Consider the following 10,000-nt stretch of genomic DNA (forward strand, 5'->3'; position numbering starts at 1 on the left):
TATCGTTCTTACAAAGCCTTTCTTTTATATTTTATTTATATATCATTCTACATGCATAGATTTTATCCAACGTTGCTTGATGTGACTTCATTTAATTAATTCCAGCTTGATCAAGCCTTTTGCACGCTTTTTCACTGTTTGTCGTTCTTATATAAGAGAACTGACGTTCCGATGGGGCTGTGAAGGACTAATCCGATATTGTTTTGTTTGTTCCTTCTCGAGCCATGCCTGGCTCATAAGGGCCGGTTTCCCGGTTTCATGGCGTATAGGTTCCCCACCTGGACGGGACGCCGGTCTGTCGCATGGTGAGCTGCAAGATGCAGGAGGAAAGAGTGGGAGAAAGTTGTGGCGAAAGAGTCAGCAGAGGTTCGCCATTACCTTCTGCCGGAGCCGCGTGGAGCTTAGGTGTTTCACTCATAAACACACACATCGCCCGGTCTGAGATTCGAACCCGCGATCCCTCGACTGCGAGTCCGCTGCTCTAACCACAAGGCCATGTGCCTCCACAATCCGATAATAGTGGTTGTTGGGGTATAACAACGCAGAAGCGCATGCGTCTCACGACCCGATCACGTTATTCATAGCACAAAATGTTTTCAGACATGTGGTCTGTGCGGAGAAATTTCTCCTGTTGTTATTTTTGCAGCGAAACGTCTTCCTAGGTACGAATGTATATAGACGTGTTAGATGTCAGTGTACATGCATTTATTTGAATCAACTCTGCACTGTTTCAGGCGACTCTTATTTAATTAATTCTAGCTTCACCAAGCCAGAAAATTTACTGATTGCTCTTCTACGGTATCAGAACTATCGATCTGACTGAGCTGTGAAGGACAATTTCGATATTCGATATACGAAAGTGTTAGATATCACTGTACATGCATATATTTACATTATTCTTTATGACTAAGATATTTTTGATATTGTTGTTATTATAGTTGCTGTTGTTGTTGTTATTATTATTATTATTCAGGTCATTGCCTGGAATCGAACTCGGAATCTTGGGGTTTCAAAGTCCTGTCAGTATTTTCCTTTATGCTATATGCCCGTGGACAATTATGGAGTGAATTTTAGGGCTTATAAATCTAATATTTTCCTATCCTTTCTTAATACCGGTTTCCCATATGCTGTTCATATCTGCACTCGGTCTGCTTAGGAGGTTGTTGTGTCTTAGCATATGTACTGCTTCTTTTAGTTTTCGTATTTTCCAGTGGTGTTCTCTGCCTATTATTTTAACTTCATCCCACAGAGGGAGGTGGTCTCCATTTTTCCATACATGATCAGCTATACCCAATTTATCAATATCTTCTCGTGTCACAGCTTTGCGATGTTCGTCCACGCTAAGAATCCGAGTTCGATTCCAAGCAGTGACCTGAATAATAATAATAATGACAACAACAACAACAACAACAACAACAACAACAACAATGACGACGACGACGACAACAACATAGAAAAATACCTTAGGAATGAGAACCCAATTTCGAAATTTCCTCAAGACAACTGATGAAGGCTGGATGGTATATCACCCTAAAAGTTGTGTTAACAACAAAATGAGGACAAATATCCGTCAAATCTAAATAATGTAAACAATTGTTTATTGGGTTCTTTTTCCTTGGAAAATTATGATTTGTGCTACAAATATGTCTTTAAAATATTTTGTGATGTTGAATTATCTTCACTTCTCAGTGAAGGTATCGAATTACATTCAAATAGCTTCGTTCATCAACGAATGCTGGTTGCTCGTCTATTATTTACTACAGCTTACTTATTTTCACATTCATCTAGTAGATTCTCTAATTTCTATCGTCTACTTCTCAAATATAACTTCGAGTCTTGTCACGTGACATGTACATTAGGTGAACTACCATGTTACGTAGATTAAATTTCCCTACATTTGCCATCCTAAGTCCTTGCTTTTTTTTTAATTTTCTTGCTTCTTTTTTACATTAGTTCTTTAATATTGTTCTCGTCAAGAATTTTCCGTTTGTTTTTTCCCTTCTCACTTCAGCATTATTCCAACTGCAGCATTGACGTTTGTGCGCGCGCGCACACACACACACATATGAATGGCTGTGTGGTAAGTAGCTTGCTTACCAACCACATGGTTCCGGGTTCATTCCCACTGCATGGCACCTTGGGCAAGCGTCTTCTACTATAGCCTCGGGCTGACCAAAGCCTTGTGAGTGGATTTGGTAGACGGAAACTGAAGGAGGCCCGTCGTATATATGTATATATATATATATATGTGTGTGTGTGTGTGTGTGTGTGTGTGTGTGTGTGTGTGTGTGTGTGTGTGTGTGTGTATGTGTGTGTGTGTGTAAGTATGTATGTATGTATGTTTGCGTCTGTGTTTGTTCCCCCAACATCGCTTGATAACTCATGGTGGTGTGTTTACGTCCCCATACGTTAGCAGTTCGGCAAAACAGACCGAAGAATAAGTACTAGGCCTACAAAGAGTAAGTCCTGGAGTCGATTTGCTCGACTAAAGGCGGTGCTGCAGCATGGCCGCAGGCAAATGACTGAAACAATTACAAGGGTAAAAGATATATATATATATATACATACACATATGTATGTCTACACACACATGCGCTCGCGCGCATATATATGTATAAGTCAAGAGTGAAATATGAATGGATAGGACATTCCCATTGACAGACTTATCAACAGAAGCTGTCAAGCTAAAGATCATTTATCAGCAACAAGTATATATTTCTTGCTGAATAAACATGCTTTAACTCTAATTCATTCAACCGGATGTACCTCGCCGTATTACAACAACAAACAAACATATCACTAGTAACCACCCACCCCGCGCTATTTTAATGTACAGTTTGTTTATTTTTGCAGTTTACTTTTAATACTTGCAAAAAAATATTTAATGCTAAGTACGTAATCTAATAGATTATGATTGTTAAAATGTCTGTGAGGAATCCAGTCTCCCATATGGAACACGCAGTTGGTGAAAACATTAAAACATCTAGAGAATAAGATATGGCGACACACCGCTCTCCTACAGTTCTAATTTCTTATTTTATTTTATTAATGCATTTGTTATCCCCGGATCCGATTTGGTTTTACTTTTTAGTATGACTTTATCCTAATGGTTTCAGGACATTGTGGCGCAAAGGACTACGAAGTAGGAAAAGAAGAAGCTTAGAAGGTCAATAGGTGTCGATTCATATAAAGGTTAACAGAATGAATATTATAGACCAGGGGAGAGCAAGATGATGGTAAGGAGTTCCGGTGAGCAGCAGTTCAAGGGGGAAAGCTATTGGTATAAAAAGACTTATAATTAACCGGAAGCTTAACGGAGGAAAGATTTGTCTTGGAAAAGAAGCGGGTGACACGTTGAAAGGTGCTGACGGAGGGTAACAGATCAGGCTTTTCTGAGGGCCAATGTTTCCTTCTTTATTTAAGATGGTGTTGTGTTATGTGAGGGTATTTGTCTGCTAATTCTAGCAGGTAGAATGACTGCGTTGATGCTCATGTAGAAAAAAAAATGTTGTGAGTCCTGTACGAGCCACATAGTATATCAAAACAGATAAATAGGTTGTTTGATCTGCAAGAAGTAACAGCTATATCTTCTTCAAATCAATTTCTACCGGAATGTTCTTTTGATTAGAAGTTTATTTGACGAGGTCTTACCTGGGGCTAAACAACAACGAATGAATTCAGGAGAAAATGTGTAAATGAAATATGGAACAGGTTTACGTGTGTCGGATTAGTTAAGAAAACCTAGTTGATACCCTTTTTATTTGTTTCAGTCATCAGACTGCGGCCATGCTGGGGCACCGCCTCGAAGAATATTTTGTCGGGTGAATCAATCCCAGTACTTTAAGCATGGTACTTATTCTATTGGTCTCTTTAGTTGAACCGCTAAGCTAGGGGATGTAAACACACCAACACTGGCTATAAAGTGGTGGTGAGACACACACACACACACACACACACACACACACGAATATACGATGGGCTTTAGTATCCGTCCGCCAAATCCACTCACAAGGCTTTGGTCGGCCCAGGGTCATAGTAGAAGACATTCAAAGTGTCCCACAGTGGGACTGAACTTGGAACCATGTGGTTGGGAAGCAAGCTTCTTACCACGCTTGCACCTATATTTATTTATTTATTTATTTATTGCCCACAGGCGGCTAAACATAAAGGAAACAAGAGATTAAATCGGTTACATCGACCCCAGTGCGTAACTGGTACTTAACCGATTCCGAAAGGATGAAAGGCAAAGTCGACCTCGGCGGAATTTGAACTCAGCACGGCAGACAAAATACTGCTAAACATTTCGGCCGGCGTGCTAACGATCCTGCCAGCCCACCGCGTATATTATGTCAGGAAGAATTTATAATTAAGAAGAATTTAAAATTATAGTATCAGCTATATCTGCAGTTGCAATGATCATGATAATAAAATTACTTTATCACAAAACTAGATAGTTTGAGTTAATAAGGCAACATCTATCTAAGAGTACAGTGTCTAAACATGGCTTGTATATTAACAACTGGAGTCTTCACGTAAGAATCTGGATCTTCGGTGAGAGAGTGTTTTATCACTGGATAAGAATATGGAAGGATTGAAATATCTTGCTTCTGTCGTCTAGATTCCCGTTAAATTTATCTGCTGCATTCAATTATGAATTCAAATCATACTGAAGCAGATTTTATCTATCGGGGTCGCTAAGATATTACGGTAAGTACCGACATGAAAGCATGCGAATACCAAAAGATGCGGCTATGAGCTTCGTGTGTTTTCCTTAACCCACACCTAATTAAACTATTATCAGCAGTTTTAACGTTGCATGTTTCCACTGAGCATTAGAAGATTTCTGTTTACTTTCATACGTACAGTTTCCTTGCTTTTAGTATTTCGATATTTTTCTGTATTTTCTGTATATTTCGAATTCCAGATCTTAATGCTTAGATAATAATTGCATCATGATAATGTTACGAGAGCTAGTTTAAACATACATGCACCATTAGATACACTTTTGCTGTATTTTGTAATTCCATCATGAAATTCCTTCAATTTCATCCCACGATCACAAGGTGCCTAACAAGTACACCCACGTAATAATAATCTTTTATTTATTGCAACCGTTGGACTATAGCCAAACTGGGACACCGGCTTGAAGGGTTTTGTCGAACAAGTCGACCCAGTACTTATTTGAAGTCTAGTAATAATTCTGTCAGTCTCTTTTGCCAAACTGCTAGATTGCAGAGACGTCGTAAACAATCTAGCATCGATTCTGAAGCGGTGGGGAAGGACGCAGAAACACAAACATACACATATACAAGCATTTACACACAGTCATATATATATATATATATATATATATATATATATATATAATATATATATTTCTTTACTGCCCTCAAGGGACTAAACATAGAGGGGACAAACAAGGACAGACAAAGGGATTAAGTCGATTACATCGACCCCAGTGCGAAACTGGTACTTTATTTATCGACCCCGAAAGGATGAAAGGCAAAGTCGACCTCGGCGGAATTTGAACACAGAACGTAACGACAGACGAAATACCGCTAAGCATTTCGTCCGGCGCGCTAACGTTTCTGCCAGCTCGCCGCCTTCATATGTATATATATATATATATATATATATGTATATGTGTGTAAGTGTGTGTGTGTGTGTGTAACATATGGTATAATTATAAACAGGGCAAATTTATTTAGTGTAAGCATGGCTGCTCCACTAGCAATGTGCACCAAAGAAGAACAAAGGGCAGTGACCCGATTTCTTTGGTCCGAAAGTGTGTCGGGTGATGAAATTCAATGGAGGCTTTTAGCGCAATTGGTTAATGGTTTCAACGGTCTGGGTGCCCATGTGTGGGCATGCATTGTCATGCAACAACAAAATTTACTTTGACAATAGGCTCAGCGTTTGGTGAGAATTGCTGGCTTCAGTTTGTTAGTCATCAGAGCACCGTATCTTGCACTGTTGATCGTAAACCCCCTTTTCAGGTAGTCTTCCAGTATATGCCCTTTTGCGTCCCCAAAAAGGGTTAGCATCACCTTTCCCGCGGAAGACTGAGTCTTGAATTTCTTCATCACTGACGAGCCAGGATGCATCCATTCCAGAGTCTTTTCGACTCTCATAATGATAGAATCATGTTTCTTCTCCTGTGACTATTCTGCTCAAAAGTGCCTCGCCTTCATTGTTGTAGCGATCGAGTTGGCAGACTGCAAGACGTTTGCGCTTGTACTCTAGTGTAGCGGCCATGCTTACACTATAAACCAAAAAGAAAAATGACACGATCAGGCTCATACATCAATCACTTGACTACAATAGTTCCAACTATAAGCACGCATGCGCAGAATACAGTATAACAGTAATAAGAATATATCATGGCGAAAGTGTGAATAACTTTTGACTTCCCTTCCTGTATATATATATAGTGAGAATTTACGAAAAAACAAAAGACAAAGACGGGTGTGTAAACAACAGATGTATTAGTTTAGCGTTAAGTCGGTCTTACATATAACTTTACATAAAAAACATTAATAAGCGTAAATAAACACACACATAAATGTTTATATACATACATATATATATACATATGACATATATATATATATATAATATATATATATATATATATATATATATATATATATATACAACGGGCGTCTTTCAGTTTCCGTCAACCAAATTCACTCACAAGGCTTTGCACGACCAGACACTATTGTAGAAGACACTCGCCTATGGTGTCACGCAGTGGGATTGAACCAGGAACCATGTAGTTGGCAAGCAAACTTCTGACCACACAGCCACGCCTGCACCTTGATAGATATACCTATCTATCTATCTATCTATCTATCTATCTATCTATCTATCTATCTATCTATCTATCTATATATATATATTATATATATATATAATATATATATCTTTCTCTCTCTCTATATATATATATGTGTGTGTGTGTGTGTGTGTGTATATATATATATATATATATATATATTATATATATATATATATTATATATATATATTGAAATAAGGATTCAATAGAATCACGCACTTGAAAAGATATGCATTAAGTAGGGTTGAATAATCTCTGTGATTCTGACCTGTGGTTGGTGATTATCAAATAGAATATTCCGGTAGAGTACACACAGAAAGCCAGCCCTATGAGTATTTAGCACCTTGGGGTCGGTCCAAATCACGCGTTACATTGGATAGTACGTTGTTAGTATACTCTAGGGTGTCCGACACCCTAGAGGTGAACTTACGACTATATATATATATATATATATATATATATATATATATATATATAATATATATATATATATATAATCAAAATAAAACATGGAACAAGAACGTAACAGGTGACAACAAGACATCCGGACAGTTAGACGATACAAAAACAAGACAAAGAAAAGAAAACAAGGACGGGTCATTCGGAGCTTTCAGTCTCCAGTCGAGTACCAGATCATCTTAACAGTTTCGGCCGGCTACTCTCGAGACTGCTCTAATCTACCCGTCCCCAAGAAAATCTAAGCTAAGAGCACTAGATTCTTTGGAAGATAGCAAGCAAATGTATACGAAAATATACGCACACACACACACACACACACATATACATACATACATACATACATACATACATACATACATACATATATATATATATTATATATATATATATAATATATATATATATATATATATATATGTATATTAGAATCTAAAATTTATTCGTATGTAAAGAATAAAACAACACAATTTTCAATTTGAAAAAATCATTTTCTCGAACTGTATCCATGTCGGTCTGTCGATGCTTGAATTTCTCTCAAAGGAATTAGTTTCCCATGAAAATTGCTAAAGCATGAAGATATTCTTGAACGAGAACTGCAATTTTTGAATGGAGAATTAATTAATTTGTAACAAAAATAAATATCACAATAAAATGTTGATTTGTTGAGAAATGGTAAATCTGCAGAAAAGTACGCGAATTCTAACCTGATTTCTTTCTTTTACTTTCACGGCGGGCCAAATACCTGAGAGAATGACGAGCGCGGGCCGCATAACCATTTTGTTTAATAGAGTAGAGTGAATACACAAAACAATAAAGACAACTAACATCTTTATTTACCAAAGAAGGCGATGTTAGCATTAAGATAGTTATATTACACCCAGTGTACACATATCCGAATCTCACAAACTAGACAGCCCCCCCCCCAAAAAAAAAAGGTTGTTGAGGTTTGTGAAACTGGTGTTTAACTTTGAAGATATCAATATTTGCTTTGGAATTACTGCATCCAAGTAAGAGAATTGCTTCCAAATGTTCATCAGTCAACCTCGTTCGATGTGCTGACTTCACATTCTTCATTATTCCAAACAATGATGCCATACTAGAGGAAAATGCAGGTACTTACACAAAAAGTACCTTGCTTTAAGGTGACGTAACTTCTTAACTGAGATTTTTTTTAGTAGAGATGGAAGTTTTTTAGTGATTGTAATGTAGAGGTTTGCATTTGCTTCAGTATCAGAGGATGTACAGATTAGTTACGGTTCAGTTCAGTCCATTATCACTGAAGATTTGGGTATAAGATGCATGTCTGCCAAGCTGACAACGTACCTGCCCATTCAGCGCAGCTTGTGCAGCAGTTTTTGGTTGGGCACAGCATTCCCCAGGTCCGACAGCCACCGTATTTCCCAGATCTCGCCCCTTGCAACTTTTTCCTCTTTACAAAAATCAGATTCAACTTGAAAGGAAGACGATTTCAGGACGTCGAGGAAATAAAAATGAATGCAACGAGCCAACTGCTGATACGAGCTCCAGGAATGCTTCCATCAATGGAAACAGCGCTGGATTAAGCGTGTGGAATCCTACTTTGAAGGAGATTAAATGCCAACTTGGTACGTGTCGCAGTTTTGTTTTTATGGCACCAGTCCGGATACTTATTGATCAGATTTCGTATGTACCAAAATAAATTCCGGAATATTGCTAACTATTCAAAACGTAGTTTACACATACTGAAAATATTGATGCTGCCGACAAAGAAGTGTGACACCAATTATGGTCGGAATTAGGTTAACTAGACACGATTCAAAAGAATCTTTTATCCTATTTCGAGCAACTAAAAATAGAATTCTATATCAAAAACAAGTGTGAGATCCAGAAAGAACTTAGGTTCTTCTTTGTAAAAAGGAACTATCTTTACTTTCTAATCGTTAAAACAGATTGTGGTAAGAATTTAGTTTTTACGTTCAGAAATTGAAAAGTAAGCAATTATCCTTTCTTCAACAGGACAAGGAATGGCATTATGTATGTGGCATTCCTAGTATGCTGAGGTCGAATACTCCAAAGCTAATTCTTCAGTTTTGAATACACGAATTTCTTAGGGATCTTCCCCTTACACTTACCATTTCTTCAGCAATTCAGTGTAATAAATGAACCCGATTAATAAAGACACTTTGAGTAGAGAACATAATTTGTAATTCTGGTTGCATTGAGAGTTTTATGTTGCGTAAATTCCCCAAAGTATTCAACCTTCAAAATGGCTTTTTATCTTGTAAATAGTTTGGTTATTCACAGCAGTATTTTTAGTCCCCAAAAATATTGAAATACAAGTTAATGACTGGAAATAAACAATAACAATATTATATATATGTATATATATATATTATATATATATATATATAGTATTGTAAACAAACCAGAAAGACATTTATACATATATATAGACATATCCCTGTTCACAAAAACCTGGAATATAATTTTGAGCCATTTAGGTTAGGCCCCTTAATTCAACAGCTCAAATCGTGTGTCGTTCTAGTGGAAGTACTCCGTCGGTTACGACGACGAGGGTTCCGGTTGATCCGAATCAACGGAACAGCCTGCTCGTGAAATTAACGTGTAAGTGGCTGAGCACTCCACAGACACGTGTACCCTTAACGTAGTTCTCGGGGATATTCAGCGTGACACAGAGAGTGACAAGGCCGGCCCTTTGAAATAC

The sequence above is a fragment of the Octopus sinensis genome, linkage group LG8 (genome assembly GCF_006345805.1).
Source record: "Octopus sinensis linkage group LG8, ASM634580v1, whole genome shotgun sequence".
NCBI classification, from domain to species: Eukaryota; Metazoa; Mollusca; class Cephalopoda; order Octopoda; family Octopodidae; genus Octopus; species Octopus sinensis.